The sequence below is a fragment of the Mustela putorius genome, unplaced genomic scaffold (assembly GCF_011764305.1).
Source record: "Mustela putorius furo isolate JIRA1106 unplaced genomic scaffold, ASM1176430v1.1 tig00003909_pilon_pilon_pilon, whole genome shotgun sequence".
Classification (NCBI taxonomy): Eukaryota; Metazoa; Chordata; class Mammalia; order Carnivora; family Mustelidae; genus Mustela; species Mustela putorius.
The window spans coordinates 26,986,869-27,009,521 of NW_025422057.1; the positions used below are offsets into that span (position 1 = coordinate 26,986,869).

The window sequence follows — 22,653 nt, forward strand, 5'->3', positions numbered from 1 at the left end:
TTCAGATTTCTACTTCTGGAGTAGATTTTGCATGCTAATATAATCATTCTCCCTCTTGAGACATTAGCAAATAATCAAATGAAAAACAGGATCATAATTTACTGAGATTCGAGCAATTCTCTATGCAAATTTGACTTGTTATTGCTGCTGCCTCGTTAATCTGAATGCCTTTGACAAACTCCTTTGATTTATGAACTCGTGACAACTCCAATGTGTATATATTTTGCTAGATTGACATTATCATTAAGAGTGGGTGGACTGAGCTCACATGAATGGCTGATTTTATTCGCTGGTGTCTGCTGCTCAACAGCTGAGCATCTCCTCCTCACAAAGCCCCTGAGCGTCAGGCTCTTCCCATCTTCCCATCCATTCATCATCTCGATGTTAATTGGCCCAGGCTTTAAGCAAATTTTCAACACGATTTAAAGGCACGATGACACTGATTACTGACCCTCTGCCATACGGTGCCTATTGATTAACCTGACAGAGATGATGAGCTTGAGGGAAACTAGGTGTGTGGGGACCTCAAGGGGAAAAAATATATTGTCTATGCAGGCAAACACTTGTCATTACCTCACAAGCCAGAATTTGCACTGCACACATTCTTAAAACACACTACAGCTTTAGCACCTACAGCTAACACAGAAAGTGCTTTCTGTATTCAGAGATATTACAAATATGTCATGTCAAAGCACATGACACATTCGGTATTTAGAAGAACTCCCCAGATACATGGCTGCCTTTCAACCAATTATACTTGTGCTAGCTGATGTATGTATTTTCGGTTAAATTCAAAGAAAGTACTGGGTGGCTTGGTAGTGTTGCAGCCTATGAGAAGAGAATTAGAATAGGAAAACAAACTAGATTCTTAAAAATAAATAGAGTAAGGAAGAAAGGAAAGAGTAAAATTGCTGTCATTCTACCACTACTATAATAAGTCGCCATTCTATCACTTAAAATAAGAGATACTCTAAAAAAGGAAGAAAATAGCAATCTGATTTTATAAATTTTATTTTCTGTTCTTTAAATACTGCTAACCTTGATTCCAACTGTCAAAAGTATTCCTGGCACAGAAATTACCAATAACTGAATATCTTAAAATAAAGCTAAGTAATATTTAAGTCTAACAAACATACCCCTTAAGTTCTTGCCTGCCCATTTTCAACAGCTGCTATACAAACTGCTCTATTTAGGGAAATCATTCAGGATCTCTTAAGTTAAGCTTGGTGAGAAAAACTAAATGCTTCATTATTTGAGGGGGGGAAAGTAAGTTCATAATTAATAGTTACTGAGCTCACACATTAGTAACAAAAATCTGCTTTAAAATATTGTGACATCTACAAATTTACACAAGCAAACTCACACAGCACACCATCAGGGATCAGACAAAAACCACCTTTAAATAGGGAAGGTTCTTATTTAAAACAAAGCTAACAAAATACGCTCCCTCTGGCCACACATATCACCTTGTTTACTTACGAGTCCTGGGGGGACAGCCAATATACAATTTTAAACACGGAGATTTTGGAGCAGCACTAACAGTTATTTCAGAGCTAAAATAACAGAAAACTGAACAACAGCCCAGCTGTAGTCTCTTTTACAGTGACATGGGCTGTTAATGTAAGAGATCAAATGTTTTTCAAGTCAAACAGCATTGGTGCCTGTTATACTGGAACATGTAGCTTACTCCCTAAAAGCCTGCCTCCTGCTCTTTTAAGATAAACAAGCTCAACTAAGCACTGAGATACTCTGATAAGATGGATGGAAGAGGGGGAACTGTACCACGGAGTGACAAGGCAAGGACATGAGCAAATGCGCTTTTGTTAACTTTCGATTTATAGAATATATCATATTATAGCAGTTTAATACTTCACCATTAAAAGTATAGTTACAGCTATAAGAGAAGGACAAATTTCTGTCCATACATTTGGGAATCCAAAAAAAAAAAAAAAAAAGGCTAAAACAGTTACCTGTTTTATGAATAGGACAGATATCACATAGCATTTGAACACGGTCAGCTTTGTGGCTTAATCAAAGGTTTGAACATCAATTCAGGAATGACTGTGAGTATATAAGAGTCTGTAATTATGTTAATATACTCCACATCAGAAGTCAGTCTATCTAAACTCTAAAGGTTTTTGATTCCAAAGGCTTGATTTAAAAACAAAAAACTTCATACCTTGTCCTTTCGAGTAGACTTTTTATTTGATTTCGCTTAACATCCCAGTGAGGTCACCAAACCACTTCTATTTGCAACAATGTGCCTTGGTATTTTAAAAATCCCAAGAGGCTTGCTAGGGGCATTTATCTACTACGGTAGATTGTTTTTCTTGAGAGAACTAAGGCAACTATCATTCATTCAGGGGGAAAAAAGAAGTTTCATATGTTTCACCATTTAAAATACAATTGACAATGCACAAAGTAGCTAACACGCATGGTAAAATAAACAAAAATTCACCAGGGAGACTGGGATTAAAAGACACTCGTAATAAGAAACCAAATTTACCTATCATGTGAACAAAAGTGTAACTAGCTTACTTTGCCTCTCTTACCTTTAAATCTACATGACTCTTAAAGAATGTTTTTTTTGTTCTCCTTTTCAAGATAATACCTTTATGACTAGATGTTTAGGACAGAGCCTTTCATGCCACAATTTTCTTTCCTGCCCTATTTATACACTATTTCATCCAGAGATCCTCTGCATATAGTTTATGTGTATTAAAAGGCAAACATTTGCTTCTACTAATAAGGACATCTGGTTATTTTTGTAACTCAAAGACATCTGCATTCTGTAGATCTTTTTGATTCCTCAAAATGGGGTTGAGAACTATAGAACCCCTTAGGATGCATGCCAGAATCCTTTTTCTCTGCTGATCAGTTATTTCTGTCACGCCTGCTCCTAAATTTTTTTCTGCTAAATGACTCTCGTCACCTTGGGTATCTTCCTTGATTTTTATTACAATTCAACGTCATGAAAAAAATTAAAGGCTCCTTTAAAGTTGATAAACTATAATATACCCAACATTTTATTACAATTCAACGTCATGAAAAAAATTAAAGGCTCCTTTAAAGTTGATAAACTATAATATACCCAACATCTACATATTGTGGAGTAAAAATGAAATTATTCTACATAAATAAGTAAATTTCTGAAAACCAGACTGGACTATGTTAAGATTTGTGTTTAGGTGTAGATTTCAATTGTGAACTGTCCCTTTTCTAATTACTCTCCTTTTATCCTTATTATTAAAAAAATTACTAGTTTGTGGGCCTATTATCCTCTGGACTTTCCACTAATTATATAAAGTCTTTATGGGTTTCAGGTCTTTAAAATTACAAATATCATCTCTTACATAGACTTATATAGACTTCTGGTTCCCAAGGGTGGGAAAACATGGTCCAACATAGGACTTGAAGGATATGCCTCAAAGAACTGCAAGGTATCATTAAGAAATCAAAAATCACATTTTGTTTTGTATCCCTTGCTCTCTTCTTAAAATGCCAAATAGACTAACTACACTCCTTACTCAGGATACTTGAGTTTAAGCTATAACTTCTGCTGTTACTGTAAATTTGGCTTTCTCATTTTCTCCTCATCTCCACTACAGACGCTTAAAAAACTACAATGAGGGAAAAACATGTTTTTCAACAGAAAACAGCTAATATCATTTACACTGACTGCGTTCTCATAGCCTACAAGTAGCCAGATACCAAGGTAGTACTGGCCTGAAGGATTTAAAATTTAAGTACAAGGGGTGCTATTTCTGGAGGGTCAAAGATTATAAATACCAATTCACGTCTTCAATTTTCATTTGTTAATATTACCAAACAACAAAATGAAAATAAAAACAAAACTGATTAAATTGGCAGTTCTACCAGGAATAGTTGAACAAATTTACTTGGAAAGATGGCTAATTTTACTGCCCCAGGTATAAACAACCATGTAGGTTTGTTGTAGTTGCTTTAACAAGGCTCTTTGATGTATAACAAATTTAAAAATAGTTTTCTTTTTCTCCAATAGATTTGTTTTCTGTAACAATGCAAATGGTTTCTACTTAAAGGATCTGTTTGAGTGTTATTCTAACAAAATTATTTCTCTTAAGCCTATGGCCTTAAATTATTGGAATGCTAGAGAATGGTTATATACATTAAATTTTCCATTTTGCTAATAAGTATACAGAATTTTGTTTAGCATTCCTGACAAATCCTACAATTTGTCATTCCTTTCTACACTGTAACTCTTCTTAATCTAAAGAATCATAACAAATCTCTATTTCCTTTTCTCAGAATTACTTGAAAAGTCACCACAATTTTAAAAAATAAGTTTTACTACCATTTAGCAGAAGTTTTCTTTAGAAATATTAATGATCCTTTGTTGACAAAAGAAAAAGCAAGTGAGAAACAATCCAAACGTACTCCAGAATTATTCAGTCTTGGATCAGCATCTCAATTTTATTTATTATTTATTTATTTGAGAGAAGAGAGAGAGAGAAAGAGTGAGGGAACACAAGCAGGGGGCGCGGGAGAGGGAGAAGCAGGCTTCCCGCCATGCAGGGAACCTGACGCTGGGCTCCACCCAGGACCCTGGGATCATGGCCTGAGCCAAAGGCAGACACTTAATGACTGAGCCAGCCAGACACCGCAGCATCTCAATTTTAAAGTGACCCTTTAACTTAAATGATAATGCTAAAATGATAAGAATTACAATGATCAGTTGATTTAAATTGGCTAATTTAATTAAAATTAATTATAATCAATGATTTTTAAAATCTATTATTAGTATCATCAATAATAACATGTTGTTGTGTTATGGCTGAAAACATTGCTTTACTAACTTCAGAGTTTTATAATGGATGACTGGTTTAACAGAGATCAAACAGTAGTTTTAATACCATAGTACCTGCTCTTACAGCACAGAACCTGTGAATACTGTAACAGCCAACTTTGATATTAAAGTTTGTTTTACCACAATTCCTTCTTCTGGCAACCAATGTAACTCTTGCTCTTGCAACTGAAGACAATGAAGAGATGACTTCAAAACCAGCTGCCTATCACTGACTGCTGTATGAAAGACATTCTGGATAGTGGTCGGTAAAGAAAGCATAGCCATTTCTAAATGCCAGTAGTTCCCAGCATCTCTTTTCCTTCTGAGTGGAATGAAGTCTGCAAGCACTGACTGGTGGGTCATTCGACCCACGAGGGCCTGGAAAGGTTTCAAGAATAACAGAGGTCATGTAATTGCCAAAAGAGCATTAGCCACTCAATCATAATGGATAATTAAATGACCTACATGATTCCTGAAATAGCTGCTCTATATTTGGTCTATTACTTGCGTCCCTCAAGATAAGCTACTCGTCTGGTCTGCCTTGACCCGGAGAAGTCCAACCTGCGCCTGAAAACTAGCTGCATGCTTCTATTGCTTTGTAAATCCGCCCCCAACCCCCCGCACCTCCAAGTATCATGCCCCACACTATGCTTTCAAGAGGACACACATAAAAAAAATCAATCTTGTATCCTTCTCCCTATTGTGCTCTCTGGAATACAAATGACTAAAGCCAAGAAAAAAAATTAGTAAATTCCTGGTTTAGATCTTTAGGGGATAGAAGAAGAACATAGGAACCACAAAGAAGGAAAGTCATGATAAAAAAATTTTTTTTAAGTTTTTCTCAATACGCCTCCAAAGAATTTTACATTTGATTATAAAGCTAGTCAGGGCAGCAAGTCATTAAAACTCCAATTGCCTGGACTGCATGTTTGATGGTGTGGGCTATTAGAATCTTTCCTGGCCTAGTTTTTTAGTCCATACAGAAAGCAAACTGCCTCTCAACAAAATGAAATATACCAGGAACCAATTGTTTATATAATAAAAGCAGCAAAAGGAACAAGAATCTCTGTGTGTCACATTTTCATCTTTCTAAATATTGTTCAACAATCTCACTATAATATTTGATTAAAGATATAACCAAATAGAAGTCAACAGTATGAAATAGTAAAAATGCACAGAAGTATATGCTTCTTTAGGAGAAAAAGGTCTGCCTGTGGCCTCGGAGTGGCTGCATATCAAGCAAACACAACAGAAAGAGGCAAGAGACAAGTAACCAAAGACAACTACACAATAATGGCAAGGAACAAGGCATGTGAGGGACAAAAGAGCTCACATTTAGAATACCTTGGAGGCTAGTAGGATTTTTCCGTTTCCACAGGAAATTATGTAGCTTGAGGCTACTGGCTACCCTGATCTCTTACTAGTACATGAATGGCTTATTAAACCTAGAACATATCTGTTTTAGTTAACTTCTGGGCAGGGAGGGGGCTGGAGGGGGAGAAGAGAACAAAATGTACTTAAATGCTGAATTTTTTCTCCAGGCTGAATGCCTTTCATCCAATAAGACATTCAAAGCAGTGACCCAGCAAATGGATTGAAAAAGCAATCTTCCGTCCCAGTGCCACATTATCATTCCTATTCAGTATTCTCCATGAGATATCTCAATCAGCTGTGTGTAAGTGACAACGCAGCCCATTGCTGGGTTAATTAAACATTTGACTTTAACACCCTCCCCGTCATTAAGCAAATAAAAACAGATAATTCAAACTGCACTTCATCCTCAGGGTACACAACACACATGTCAAAATTAAGAGAGTCCAAGGCCTCTGGGGAATTCTGTTGGGGCCATAATCAGTTTAAATCTTATCTGGTTTATCAATTATTCTATTGATTAAACCAAACTGGTTATATACAACTCCTCTGCCACATGGGATTGATGCCAGCAGAGCAAGAAAATAACTCCGGGAGGTTCCAAACTGATTTAAAAAGAGACCAACAGACAGACCAATAATAGTCGATTATTACATACCAGTGATCCATACACTGCAAAGTTGATTCTTAGTTTCAGGCGGGTGAAGTGAACTGTTTCCAATCACTATGTCCCCTTTGCTATACCTCAGAGCTGGCTTGAGTAAATTTATGTCTTGGAAGATCAACATATTTTCTACTGATTTAAACAGAAGTACCATGCTCAGCAGCTGAAATATTATAGAAACTAACCCTAAACTGTAACACAATCTCAAACAAGGAAAACTAACATTTTTTCTCATCTTCTTACCTGTCTACATGTAACCAAAAACACACAGGGATGAAAGGGGACATACTTGAAAGTTGATTCTTCTAGAAATATGCAATTACCCAATTATTCCAGTGTCCCCAAACACTGTATTTTTGAAAAAGGGAATCTAAAAAAATCAAAAGCACCTTTAGATACAAAGACATGACTCCTTTTATTAATTCCAAAGGTAAAAGTCTTCAAAGCCACTAATAACAACGAAAATACAGAGCTGTATCTTCAAATGAAATGTTGATATCTAAATCCCAACATACCAAGTTTCTACTGGATTTTTAAAAACACAATTTAAATATTCCCTGGCTCACTTCATTGTGTAATATCCTTCAAATGTCCAGAATCCTTATTATAAGGCCATGCCCTACTATATATGAGAAAAGCAGTAATAAAACCTAGGGGTAGGGGAAGACACTATATTACACCTGATATTTGTACATTTGTACCTATGTTCTTCAGAAACAAAATTTGTTTACTGCTATGTTGGCACCACATGTGCAATCAACCATAATTTAACTTATCTCCTTCAGATTTTTTGTTCTCCGGCAGACTAAGTAAGAAACCTGCATTAGCATGCTATATTCTGCACTCACCACTAGAAATACTGAGGGTGCTATTTGTAATTGTATTCTTTTTAAGAGGTTTGTTCTCTGCAGCTGTTTTCTGCTTGCAGTGTATTTTGTGTAATCAGCACATCATCATAAATACATTGGCTGTTCCCCTGAGGGTAGCTGTCAGTGTTTAATTTACAGAACAACCTGGCCAATGTGAATTTTAACACTACAGCACTAAGGCACGGAGTACCACACTCTGTGAAAAACAGGTTTCTATGAATTTTTATATCAAGGGCTGGTCCCAGGACAATTTAGGTGCTAGAAATAGACTTTTTAAAGAAGCATTTTATACCTCGAATACAATGGACTCTTTCCCATTTAAAGCCTTAGAAGAAGCCCTGAACTAACTACCAAACCACAAGTGGGCTACCATATCTGGAGACAAGGACTGAAAATCTATGATCCACCAGCAGGAGGCACTGTAATAAATGTTACCCATCTCTTTTTAAGCTAAACATAAAACTACCAAAAACAACACTGCCCCTTAGAAGGTATCCAAAGGCATAAGGAAAAACCATTTAGGGGACAGACTAGTCTGAAATATGGGTATGACTCTTTCTGAGATGAGTTATATGTGATATGAACTTCGGTATACAGCTTCCTTACGCTGCTATTAGGCCAAACCTCTAGTTCAATGAAAGGGGAAAATACATTAAACTCATGGTTGTTCACAGAGTAGGTCCCCCAAGTTATATGCACAGTGTCTGGAACATAGGTTCTTAATAAATGTCTAATACATAACTATAAGCTCCTTGAGGACAGGGTCTGACTCTTAATTTGTGCCCAATACTTTGTACAGTACCCGGCATGCAGAAGGTACTCTATATACGAAATAAATGGAATTGTGGCTAGTTGTGAATGGTAATGTTGTTTGTAAAGCTTTAGAACTATATGATGTCAAAATACGAAATTCTAAATCAGTAAAATGCCCTTACAGCCTATAGAGTACATATCAGGTATTTGTTACTTTCATCAAAGCCATTTATAGAAAAAAACCCAAGTAGCTCAATCTTACAATAAAAAACAAACCTGCCTACAAAACACTGGATTATTTCAAACTTACATTTTATTTTAATAAAGATTATATAGAAGAGATTAAAACTTTTATAATACTTTATATATATAGTTTCTTTCATACTGTAAAATTAAAAGATCATTTTAAATGCTCAGAAAGGTAACCAATAGCACTTCTCTATTAGTGAAGTGGTATTACACGCATGCATACACATTCTATAAATCAAGAGATTACGTATATGTATTTTTCTGTGAAGGGTTATTTTACAAGTTAGAATGCTTAAACTGAATCAAAACAACAATTCATGCTGAGTTCTCTTCATTGTGTTTGCTTTTTAAAGTTGTACAGAATTATACTTCCATGACGTTTTACAAAAAGCATTAAATTGTAACTAACAGATTCTTTTTTTAGAAAAGGAAGAGAATTACCTACTTCACTCCTGAGAATCTCAAACTTGCCCAAATTTGTGGTAAAATTAAATTTTAAATGATAAACTAGAGCAACAGAGATTTGTAGAACTTGTTCTAATACTGCTACAATTAAAATGATTTTCCTATAGCAATCTTGAAATTTTTATAAAGCATACTCATGTATAGCAGAATTTATTAATACTTTTACATTGATCTCAGTATTTTAAAAACCACAAAGAAATTTTATTTAAGAACATTTATTTAACATTCTTCTTTTCCGTGATGCTAAGACATTTCAAAAAAGTAATTCTTTTTTACATTTATGTCATATGAAAGGCAAAATAAGAAAGAACATGATCCATTAATTCAGTACACTGGATTTGTTTTCACCCATTATATTAGAGGTTAGAAGTTTTAAATTCAGTTGAATGTTTACAACTTAATACTTCTTTTAAAAATTCTTGTGCCTAATAAAACCTATCTTAATTTTTAATGGAGAAATTAATCACCTTCTTTCTTCTTAGATTTAGAATTACAAAAATACATCATGAGACCTTTTGAACTAAACTGCATGGGGTTAGACTGAGGTCACACCAGATCAGAAGACTGCATTCTCTCTTCCCTGGAGACCATGTAGTAGTTCCATAGGCTGCCATTAGATAGCAGCACAGTACACACCATCAGTCATATCTCCCACCGATTCTCCCGTTAAGGCTGGAATTATCTCAGTTATACACACACACACACACACACACACACACACACACTCTAATTCAATTAGTGCAGTCGGCAACTCCAGAAAAGAGTAATTCAATTAGTGCATTGTGGAGCTCTACAATACCTCTAAGCAGATGTTCACCATCTTCAGGAACTGGAGCTAGGTTTAAAATACCTGTACCAGATATGCCACTACATTATGTCATTTTTCAAAGTGCTTACATATGCTTTTCTGGCTTCAAAGAAAAGGTGAGGAAACAAACCCAGGCTAAGTTCCTAGAGATTTTTCTATCCCCTATACCAAAGGAGGATTTCGGTTTTAGGCTGCAGTAATTAATTACATAATCCAAATTATGTTCAAAAACAAGATGTTTCCCTGTATATTACACTATTACACACTTTCACAGCACTGCCTCTAGTTATGCATGCCACACTATAATGAGGACACTGTCAAGGTGGAATGTACTCACAAGGAAGGACAACCAGAATGATAACACCTTCCACCAAAATAAGAGGTTATAAAAATGGCAGGAATGAATACTGATATTTTTCAAAGAAATACTAAAAGAACCAGGAATATTCACCTTGAGAACAGAAAATATAAGCAAGAACCAGGAATATTCACCTTGAGAACAGAAAATATAAGCAACATGATAGCTATGCTCAAACATATAAATATATGAACATGAAAACAATTACTCTATTTTACTCTGAAAGGCAGAATTCTAATCACTAAATGGACAAAAAGTTTGACTCCTTCTTGAGAGAACACTTTCTTATAGAATCAATAGTGATAAAGATAACAAGATGCCTCAACAAGTTAGGCTTGGCAGTGATCAAGCAGAGATTACATGATCCCCTGCCAAATATTTCATAAAGGACTCCTATATGCAACAAAATGGCTTTTTATATCCCTCCCAATGCTGAAATTCTAAGGTTCTATGAATACACTGATTTTTGTTCTTAAGACAAGCCTGGACTTTGGGTAATAAAGCTAATCATTATTCTGGAGGTGTGGCTATATAAAAACCCATTGGCTCAGGCATTTTCAAGGTAACTGATACATTAATAATACACTGAGAAGAAGAAATTTTGTACAGTTTCTCTGTGTTAAGATTTAGGGGACTTCATAAAAGTACATATTTATGGCCTTAATTCTTTGATAAGCACTTGCACATCTCTTATTCTTCCAAGATTGAAAAGAATGGTTTGTTTTTATTCATCCTCAAGAAATCAGACAATGAGAAATCATTTTCTCTAACAATGATATTTTGGACTCCCCCACCCCAAATGAGTCAAGACAGCTTAAATGCAAATCTACATCAATATTTATGCTTTAAAAAATAGAGAGCCATACTTAAGTCAACAGTAACTAATTCTCAGTATTCCTCCCTTTGGTCTTGTACTGTATTTTGTTAAGTGAGGACCTAATTCTGGGTACAAGCGAGCACAGCATTATTTTACAAATATTATCTCCTCTCTTTCAGCATGACCTCAAAGAACAGAGTTTAAAAATGTCAAAAATGACCATTTTCCCAGTGCATTTCACTATGTATTTATGATAGAGACTAAAACTCTCCTGCCTTTTACATTAGTGAACGAGAGCTAAGCTTAACAGCTGTCCTTTAAAAACATCAATATTGTTAAAACAGCAACAACTATCAACAGTGTTAATTCAAGTACTTTCAACACAAACTCCAACTGTTTCATTCTCCAAAAAAATTACAAAAGGTCATTCTCACTTAAAACTTTACTGGTAGGGGTGCCTGGGTGGCTCAGTGGGTTAAGCCTCTACCTTTGGCTCAGGTCATGATCTCAGGGTCCTGTGATCAAGCCCCACATAGGGCTTTCTGCTCAGAAGGGAGCCTGCTTTCCCCTCTCTCTGCCTACTTACAATCTCTGTCTGTCAAATAAATAAAATCTTTAAAACAAAACAAAACAAAACTTTACTGGTAAGATCCATGCCCCCCAAATAAGTTAAGATAATAGCACCCATCTATTGATAGAGGAGTTTTCTTAGGAAGAAAAAAATCTTAAAAATATAAAATATTTGTTATTTTAAGATACACTGCAACTGAAAACAAATAGCAACAGAAAACACATTCTACTACTAGAAAAATACTTACCAAAAATCTCTGGTTTGGCTTTTTCAACAAAGATTTTCTATTCATGTGCTATTAAGTTGTGCTAATGCAAACATAATGATTCCTTCATATGACCTATTCATCAAACTTACTATAAATATGAATTTTGCACATTTAAAAAGTCCTTTTTCTTGCTAAAAAATTTTTTTTAAAGATTTTATTTATTTATTTGACAGAGATCACAAGTAGGCAGAGAGACAGGCAGAGAGAGGAAGGGAAGCAGGCTCCCTGCTGAGCAGAGAGCCCAATGCGGGGCTCGATCCCAGGACCCTGGGATCATGACCCGAGCTGAAGGCAGAGGCTTAACCTACTGAGCCACCCAGGTGCCCTCTTGCTAAACTTTTAAGTCTTTCATAATGAGTCACTTCCCAAAGACACTGGATAATTAGAGCAATAAATAACACAGCTGGGTTAATTTGGAGGTCACTGACAATACTGTTAAATAGGAGGCTATCTATATAGTAGGCTATCAGTTTAACCATGTTAATCCACCTCTTCTCTTTACCCACCACTGCTTTCCCAACCACCCGCCTCCACGGAAACAGAGCAGAGACCTAAACTGATTCTTCCTTACAACAGAGTGTTCCATAAACCCCCAGATTAATGAACTAACCCAACTTCAGTCTCCCTATTGCCCATGCCTCACAGCCTGCACTTATGTTCCAGTGTTAAGTTTATTTGACTCCATCAGCCCAGTTCTCTTTAACATTGTCCCTTCTCATGCATTTAAGGCAACTACCTCCAACCCCATCAATGAGAGCAGACAAATGGGGGAGAAAGGAATGAACTGCAAACACCTCAAACAAGAAAGGTTGCTTAAAAAACCAAGTGTCACATTCTGACAGTTCAATATTTCATAGCCAATACAAGGAATGTGCAACGACACTGCAACTTTAAATCTTTTCCTCCTATGTCAGTCTCTCTTTCTCTCATTGTAATGCCAAAGGGAACAGCAATCAGAGTGGAGATGTTCAACGTGATAGAGGTCAGGACACCACCGGATCAACGTAGCAGAAACACGACCTTGTTTATTTTTTTTTCCACAGTATTATTGTTTACAGGGTGCTTTGCTCGTGTACCTTGTGGTTCTTAGCTAAAAGATGAAATTACAGCCCAGGATGAAGCGCTCAGGCACACATCCAATTTGTGTTTCCATCTCAGAAAACAAAAAGCTTCTAAGGCCCTCAGGCTGCCATTCAAACTTGGAGGCTGACATTTTTAACAGCATGAACCAGAGACTGGCAGAGAGAATGATATAATGCATTTCTGACTTGTCAATCAAAGACCTCACCTCTGCTGTCTTGTAAACAGTTGGGGGCCATCTAACTACATTCATAAACCTAGGGAGAGCTTACTGCCAGCTGGGGTGCTGGAGCCACATGCTCTGGCTTCTATTCACCAAAATCATGATTCAGTTTTATAATCTCACTTAAATAGCGCATAGGCACATTTCCAGGACTACTGGAATAGAACCACAGTAGGGAATACAAAAGAGATTCTGGTCAAATACTGCATTATTTTCAAGCTATTGGAATCCTGTACCCATTTTATCCTCATTTTACCAATTCCCCCCCAAAGAACTGCACTATACTGCAACTGAAATGCTTAAAAAAAATTAATAGCCTGCCAATCTGAAAATCTAGGAGAAATATACAAATATCATATTAGAAATTTCCCTTATGTTTTATTACCAGTAAAGAAACAGGCACTCACCTAAAAACATGGCTCATGCAAAGGGGAGAAACTGCAATGAACAATAGCAACTGTATTTTAGAGAAACTAATTATGTGCTTTCTTTCAAATATAAAACTTTACATGTTATACAAAAGCTTTGTATTTGCTAATCTGAAGTACTGCACTATGTGTATTTGTGTGTGTGCATGCGAAACATGCAAACAAAATGAGTATTATTGCTCTAGTCTTTCCCTTCTGTTTATGACCTCTAACACAAAAAAATTAGACCAAATCAAGCTAAGATTCAAACTTTTTGCTAAAGGATAATATACATACACTCTTTCTTAATGTCAATTTTACAGGGCACAGAATTCCAATTTAATTCATATCAAGACACAGATACTAGGTTTGCAACAAAGGTCTTAAGGATTTGAATGGTACACCTGAGAACTTTAAAAGGCAGATGACAGATAACCCAGCATGGGAAGGTACACTGCAACAAGCCGTTTCATAATGATGTACTACATCTTAGATCCAAATAACTATTTCAAAATATAATAGACTTAGTCTCCAGAGGACTGGGCCAGAGAATATAGAAAAACTCAAAGCTACTCAACATCACTCTCAGGAAAAACAAAACTCATGGGTATCACTTCCCAACAGGAAAGTATTAAAATTCTTAAGAGGCCTATGCAGCTAAACAAGTGAATTTTTTCCCCCAATGAAGCTGTCATAAATAACCTATGTTTCCCTCTTCATGAAAAATGACAAATAAGTTTCCTAAATGCTGCCTATCTTCCAAGATTGCACATCTTGACAGTCCACATAAAATACCAAGTCTAGAAACTAACACAAGGAAGGACAGCAAGACAATAAAACACTACGACATAAAGCAGAACAATAGTGAAAGACGGTGCAAAAGGCTATGCCAGTCCAAAACCACCGACAATGACTCCTCAATAGCACAAATAGAACTCCTATGATACTTTGGCTTCTACTCAGCACAAAGATGGGAGTAATAAGCAGGTAATCTGGGAATATAAAGAAAGTAATAGCATCTTAGAAGATACAGGTCCATCTTAACTGCCCACAGCAAGAATTTGTGTGATAAGGACAGTGCAACCACAGAGGCTCTCATCACCCTTAGTTTTCATCCATTCCGTTCTTCCAGTCTGTGCTTCCTAACCCTGGGGCAACCCCAGGCCCTTTGGGTACCTGTATTCTTCCTCTGGCCATTAGGGGTCATGTTGAATTTAAAGCAATTAGGGAAAATCCAACATTATTTAACATAAACAAAAGATAAGCCCTCTTTACAGAACAACCCCACCTGGGATAGAGCCCCCCCATCCCCCCCATCTGGCTCCTCGCTCAGCGGGGAGTCTGCTTCTCCCTCTGCCCCTCACCTCTGCTCATGCTTGCTCACGCTCTCTTTTTCTTGTTCTCGCTCTCAAATACATAAAAATTAATTTAAAAAAATTTTAAAAGAATGATTAGGAAAAAAGTTTTTAAGGAAATGATTATCTCACAATAAAATAATCTGGTTTAATCTAAACACTGGATGATGATGCACATTAGCCTGTAAATGAACATTACCAGCATCATAGGCATGTCAAAAAATACTCAGCAAAACTTAAAATTATATTGTGTTTAATATATAATTGTATTTAAATAACCTAAGTGAGCATATTGAAAAATAAATCGGTCCTAACGATTCCTCCAAGAAAAACTACTTCCAGGAAAAGGTAAAATGCAGCAAATTCAGTTCATCTCTCCTTTTCTTAGTGAAATTTGTATCAACAAATGTTGAAAGGATAGAAGCTGAACAGTAAGTTCCAGTGTTAGCTAAAATGTTTTTTTAAATCTATAATTATACTTTCCTTTTAAGAAATAATCATCAGAGGCTCCTGGGTGACTCAGTCAGTTAAACATCTGCCTTCAGCTCAGGTCATGATCCCAGGGTCTTGGGATCCCCCAGCATTGGGCTCCCCGCTCATCAGGGATCCTGCTTCTCCTTCTCCTCCTTACTCTCTCTATCTCTGTCGCTATCTCTAGCTCTCCAAAATATAATCTTAAAGAAAGAAAGAAAGAAATGCTCTTCAATAATATATTTCCAACATTTTGCATATGTACTTTAATTTTGTGCCTAATCAAGCCTAAAGGGTCGCTTTCAGTATGCTTAATGAATTCCATCTTTTCTCTAGACTGTTGTTTATCACTACTATCATCATTTTAATTTTCCCAGTGTCTATTCTTTCATAGAATAAGGGTAAAATGCAATAAAATAGTCAAATAATTGCACAAACATACACTGATGTGAAGATAAAAATGTTGACATCATTGAAACTGAACTGTTAACTGGCTTGCACTGCCACTATTTAATAGCTTGAAATGTACATTTGTTCATCAACAAGAGTCCAAATTCAGCACACAAAATCTAATTCGGAGGGGATCATCATAGTGTGAGACGTATGAAAGCCAAGTTTGTAAAATTTGAGGACTGCCCATAAGTTTCAGCATGTAAATGTACTGTGGTCTTTGGAATGTTTAATTATCATGACTTCTTACTGAATACACAACAGTTGTGCGTATGTATGTGTAGGTACCATCGGCAATTCAATACTTTCTCTGCTCCTACTCTATATATGTTGATATTTTTCTTCAAATTATTCAAGTCCATTCATTTGTTCGACAAAAATTCATAAAGTACATACTATCTATCAAACACTGTACTTGACACTGGAAATATAAAATGAACAAAGCATAGTCCTCCTCTCAAGAAATTCAAGTCTAGTGAGGGAACACTAAAATAGCATATCAGTGCTATGACAGAGGCATCTATTGCATGCCCTGGGTACAGATGTTCTGATGAGGTTAAGCGGGAGGGTGAAAAGATCGGCAAGGACCTTTATCCTAGAGGTAAAACTACCTGAGTTGAATCATGAGATAGTTAAGAAGCCAGGTAGATAAATGTGGGAGGTAGGTGCTAGAGAGAAAAGGTATTTTCTGCAGGATTCTCCGGGTAGGGAGAACAGAATTTGCAAAAACACAGATACCTAAGAGAACACAGCACCTTTGGAGAACTGAAATGGCTAAGAATTACATGAGAAGAAAGTGGTATCAAACCACTCAATTACATGAATGGTAAGCCAAATTCAAACTACGTTCAATTTACAAATGTGAGCAACTGCCACGAGACAAAGAGCAATGGAAATTAATGAAAGTGACTGATGAATGTAGAATTTGGAGAACAGGATATAGTTAAACTCAAAAGTATCAGTTTCAATAAAGTAGTAATATCTAGGAGGACACTTAAAATAGTTCTTCTTGGGGCACCTGGGTGGCTCAGTGGGTTAAGCTTCTGCCTTCAGCTCAGGTCATGGTCTTAGGGTCCTGGGGTACAGCCCTGCATCCAGCTCTCTGCTCAGCAGGGAGACTGCTTCTCCTCTGTCTCTGCCTGCTCTCTGCCTATCTGTGATCTAGGTCAAATAAAAAATAAAATCTTTAAAAAATTTTTTTCTTCTGTCTTCTTGTATTTCCTACAATACTAAAATTTTAATTTTTATATAATTTTATCCTTAAATGGAATAGAAAGTGTTTTAAATCTAAACTACATTTGCCCACACATGCCTGTGTGTGTATATGCATGCACAAATGGATGTCATTCCAGATTAAAGGAAACCAACATGATGATTATCTTAAAGGGTAAGGATTACGGGTGATACTTTCTTGTTTATATGTTCACCAAATAATTTATATATTCTACAGTAAACAATAAATTAGTTTTATGAGCGGGAGGAAATGTGTGTTTCCCCACACACATACAAAATAAAAGCATTTTTTATTTGTCCTTATATGTGAATTTTTGTAAAGGCTATAGCTGGGATAAACATAGGTCAAATGTCAACATATGGACAAAAAAGAATTGAATTTTTATTATACAGAAATTATGCTGTAATGAGATTATTCATATATGATGGGAGGGATGCACATCACGTAGGGCTTGACAAGCATTTCTAAAATGGGAACTTTTTCCTTAATAACATTGTTTTCTGATTAAGATTTGAACGTTAGTTTATAGTCAAGTGTGATAAGACATGTTGCCCTAAAACTTCAAATGTAAAATGGAAGACTTACATACAGAGATACATCCTGAATAGTCCTTAGTATAGTACTACGGTTCCATTTTAACATTTCACTTAGCAGATGGTTAAGATTTAGTAGCCCTCTAAATATTCTTTTTTTTTTAATATTTTACTTATTCATTTGACAGAGAGAGATCACAAGTAGGCAGAGAGGCAAGCAGAGAGAGAGAGTGGAGGAAGCAGGCTTCCTGCCAAGCAGAGAGCCCGATGTGGGACTCGATCCCAGGACCCCGAGATCATGACCTGAGCTGAAGGCAGAGGCTTAACCCACTGAGCCACCCAGGTGCCCAGCCCTCTAAATATTCTTAAACAATAAAATACACTGTCTCTCCTAAAGTCAACCTTCAACAGTTTCAACCTTTGACAAGGGTCCCTTGCTGATATTAAAATATTATATGGTTCATTTAGCTCAAGATTTCCCTAAAATACTATAGCTACACTTGACATCTAAAATATTCTAAGGTCATATAAATCTAGTTATATTCTTACTGTTAGAATTTTTCTTCTTTCAACGTCTAAAGAAAATAAAGAATCTTAATTACTCAGCTATTTTTAGGCACTTTCTCTCTACTGCTCATTCTCATTTAATATCATAGACCATAAGATCACCACTTGCTGAGGATGAGCAAATGATTCCACAATAGTACATCCACTGTTAATCAACAGAAATCCTCTTAATCACCCATATACTTTCCAGGACAAACCAATAGAATGATGAAAATGAAAATATGTTCAAATTAACTATGTCCTCATAGACTCTATTTACACAATATTTTCTGCATCTTTCCTGTCACTAGCTTAAAATGTATGGTGTGAAATGTTAATAATCAAACCATCCCAATACTGCCATTTCCACCTGAGTTACTGACGATAACCCAACAAACTCAATAATGATTCCAAGGCTCTTCTTTTTCTATTGTCATAAAATTTTGGCTTTGAAAGTACATCAAACTTACTAAGGAGCGCAGAGGTTTCAAAGAAAAAAATACCCTGAAGCTATTACCAGCTCACTTCCTTAAACACATTTGGCAATATTACTAAAATGAGTAATCCTTCTGGGATAACCACTTTGAAGAACTACCTGATCATCTCTCTTTAAGTTTTTATTTTAATTCCAGTTAGTTAACATACAATGTCATACTAGTTTCAGGTGTACAATATAGTGATTCAACAGTTCCATACAACACCCAGTGCTCATCACAGGAAGTGCCCTCTATAATCCCTATCACCTATTTCACCCACCACCCCCCACCTTCCCTATGGTAACCAGTTTGTTCTCTATAGTTAAGAGTCTGTTTCTTGGGAGGTGCCACGGTGGCTCAGTTGGTTAAGTGACTGCCTTCGGCTCAGGTCACGTTCCCGGCAGAGTCCCAGGATTGAGCCCCACGGTTGAGTCCCACATCGGGCTCCCAGCTCAACAGGGAGTCTGCTTCTCCCTCCACCCTTCTCCCCTCTCATGTGCTCTCTCATTCTCCCTCAAATAGGTAAATAAGTATAACCTTTAAAAAAAAAAAAGATTCTGTTTTGGTTTGTCTTGCTCTCCCTCTTTTATTCCCTTTGCACATTTGCTCATGATGTTGTTTCTTAAATTCCACATGAGTGACATCATACATGTATTTGTCTTTCTCTGACTTATATCACTTAGCATAATCACTCTCTAGCTCCACTCATGTTGCTGCAAATGGCAAGATTTCACTCTTTTTTATGGATGAGTAATATTCCATTGTGTATATATATACCACATCGTCTTTATCCATTCATCAGTTGATAAACACTTTGCATTTGACTTTTTTTTAATTTTAAAAATTTTTTATTATTTATTCGACAGAGAGATAGAGAACACAAGTACACAGAGCAGCAGGCAGAGGGAAAGGGAGAAGCAGGCTGAGCAGTGAGTTGATCCCAGGGCCCTGTGGGACTTGATCCCAGGACCCTGGGATCATGACCTGAGCCAAAGGCAGATGCTTAACTGAGCCACCCAGGCGCCCCGACTGTCCTTTTAAAGTTAAAAATATGCTTTATTTTATGACCCAACAATTCCATTCTTAGGCATTTACCAAGAGAAATAAAAACAGATGTCCACAAAAAGACTTGTACAAACTGTATATAGTAGCTTTATTCATAGCAGTCAAAAAAATGGAAACAAGCCAAATCTCTATTAATAGACAAATGGATAAACAAACTGTGGCACAGTAATACAATGGAACATATTCAGCAATAAAAAAGAATTAATTACTGATAAACATAATTAAATGGGCAAATCTCAAAAACACTGATCCAAAAAAAAGACACAGAAGAATCAGCAAAAACTAAATCGGTGGCAAATCAGAAGAGTCATCGCATAAGCGGGATGAGTCTAACTGGAAGGGCATACAAGGGAACTTTTTCAGATTATGAAAATGTTCTGTATCTTGAGAATGAGGTTACGTAAATTTGTCAAGCTCATCTGAGAATACACTTTAGATCTGTGTATTTCATTGGTTGTAAATTTTACATTAACAAAAATCGAAATGGATAACCCAAACTACAAAGATGTAAATGTACTAAAATTCTTGTAATTCTAGAAGTGGCCAGGAAAGAATAGACTTAAGTCCTATATCTGTAAATTTAGTCAGGCCGTAATACTGAGCACCTGTGCACACTGTACCTGACAGAATTACTGAATAGAATAAAACCAGAATATAAGCCCATTTCGTCCATTTTTTACTACATAAGACATAATGATGAGAAAAATAAACACTCACATCTATAGTAATATTGAGAAAAGCAAAAATTTCTCATCAATACCTGAACCAAAATTAGGTTTCCCTATGATACAAAACTGGGCTACCAGGAATGAAAACAATTAGAATTTATTTAATAGCATATCGTCTTATACTAAGGTGAAAAACAATACTTGCTGAAAGCCTCCAAACCTATCCTCTGTGCATTCGTCTGATACTATAAAACCCATTCATTCTGCCAGACACTGTTCTAAACCTAACTCATTTAATTTTAACAACTGAGGATACACCTGGGTGGCCCAGTCAGTTAAACATCTGCCTTCGGCTCAGGTGCCAATCTCAGGGTCCTGGCATCGAGCCCCACCATCAGGCTCCCTGCTGAGTGGGGAGTCTCCTTCTCTCTCTCATTCTCCCTCTATGCATTCCTTCTCTCAAATAAATAAATAAAATCTTAATAATAATAATAATTTTAACAACTCAATGAGATAGATACTATTATCATCCCCATTTTACTGATAAACAAACTGAGGCAGAAAGGGGACAAATACTTACCCAGGTCATACCCAGACAGAGTCAGGCTCAAATCTCAAGCAGTCTGGCATCAGGGCCCAAGTTCATAACCACTACACTATAAAACAGCCTTCGATCTGCTTTTCTAAAATGTTTCTTAAGTAGCTCTTTTCTGCCTGTGCAACACAATTTTAGTCCTACAATATACTGCAAGGCCCATATACCTAACTTATTCCTGACTTTTCTAGCAAAATATCTAAATCAATTTTCCTCCAAATATATCCTAGAAGTAGTAACTTATAAGGAAACTCAAAAGAATTTTTTTAAATACACTTTTTTTTTTTTTAATGAAGAACAAACAGAGAAAAGTCCTGACAGTGACAGTGTAATTTCGGAATTCTTTTGTACTGAACTAAGATTCATAACTGCTTTAGATCAAATGAGATGAAAATTTGAATTTTTTTGGTACATTGGTGTCCAAGTCAGATGATTTTTACTTGTACAGTTTTTAATTGCATATGATTATCTTTACCACTGATCTAATATAGTTCAATTCATCAGTATTTATTGGGCCCCCAATACTAAAAAGCACTTCACAGAACACTATGGAGGTCAACTGATACATATAAGAGACTGCCTCTACTTTCAAGGAATTTTCTAGCACAGCATTTCTCATATTAAACCAGGATATATTAACAACCTAAGTTCTACCAAATTCCTGATTTCTACATTCCAGGGTGAGAAGAAGTATGTGGTAGTAATGTAGTAGTACCTCACTGTGGTCTGCTGAACCCAAAGTCACAGTGATTTTTTTTTCTCCCTCATTTTTTCCTATTAGTTTTGTAATTTTAGCTCATATGTAGGCCTATGATCCAGTCTGAGTTAATTTTTGTATATGGTGCCATGTAACAGTAGAGGTTCATTATATTGCACATAGATGTCCAATTGTTCCAGCATGATCTGTTGAAAAGATTGAGACCAGTGCATTTTAATGTAATAGAGCACAAGAAGTTCATTGATACAGTTTCAGATTCTATACTGCAACTAATCTAAGAAATTACAACTAACTGAAAAGGGTATTAAAGTACCTCTCTCTTTTTAAACTATATATCAGTGTGACTGGATAGTCTTCATATATTCAAAACAACACATCACAACAGACTAAATGCAGAAATAGAAATGAGAATCCAGCTGTCTTTAATAATCCAGACATTAAAGAAATTTGTAAAAAATGTAATACAATGCCAATCTTAACTAATTTTTTAAGAAAGGTTATTTTTCATAAAGTATTTAATTTGTACTAGCATGTAATGGGGCTTTTTAAAAAAAAGATTTTATTCATTTATTCATAAGAGACACACAGAAAGAGAAAGGAAAGGCAGAGAGAGAAGCAAGCTCCCTGTGGAGCAAGAAGTCTGATGTGGGACTTGATCCCAAGACCCTGGGATCACGACCCAAGTGGAAGGCAGACATTTAACCAACTGAGCCACCCAGGTGCCTCAGAATGGGTTTATTACTGTTATTTTAAATGAAGTAATAAATTAATACTTAAAAATTTTTTCTCAGTTCTAATTTCAAATAGTAAATAC

The 22,653-nt window shown here is 36.1% G+C and overlaps 1 protein-coding gene across 12 annotated transcripts in view; it reads right to left on the bottom strand.

The window, feature by feature from the left end:
* Positions 1–22,653, bottom strand: part of BTRC (beta-transducin repeat containing E3 ubiquitin protein ligase) — a 183,297-nt gene that overhangs the window by 93,058 nt on the left and 67,586 nt on the right. The window contains exon 1 of one of the 12 annotated variants that reach the window (XM_013054619.2): positions 1,480–1,644. The exons of the other annotated variants lie outside the window; for them this stretch is intronic. The gene's annotated coding sequence lies outside the window, so the exon portion shown is untranslated. Of the gene's footprint in view, positions 1–1,479; positions 1,645–22,653 lie in introns of those variants that run through there. 12 annotated transcript variants of the gene reach the window in all.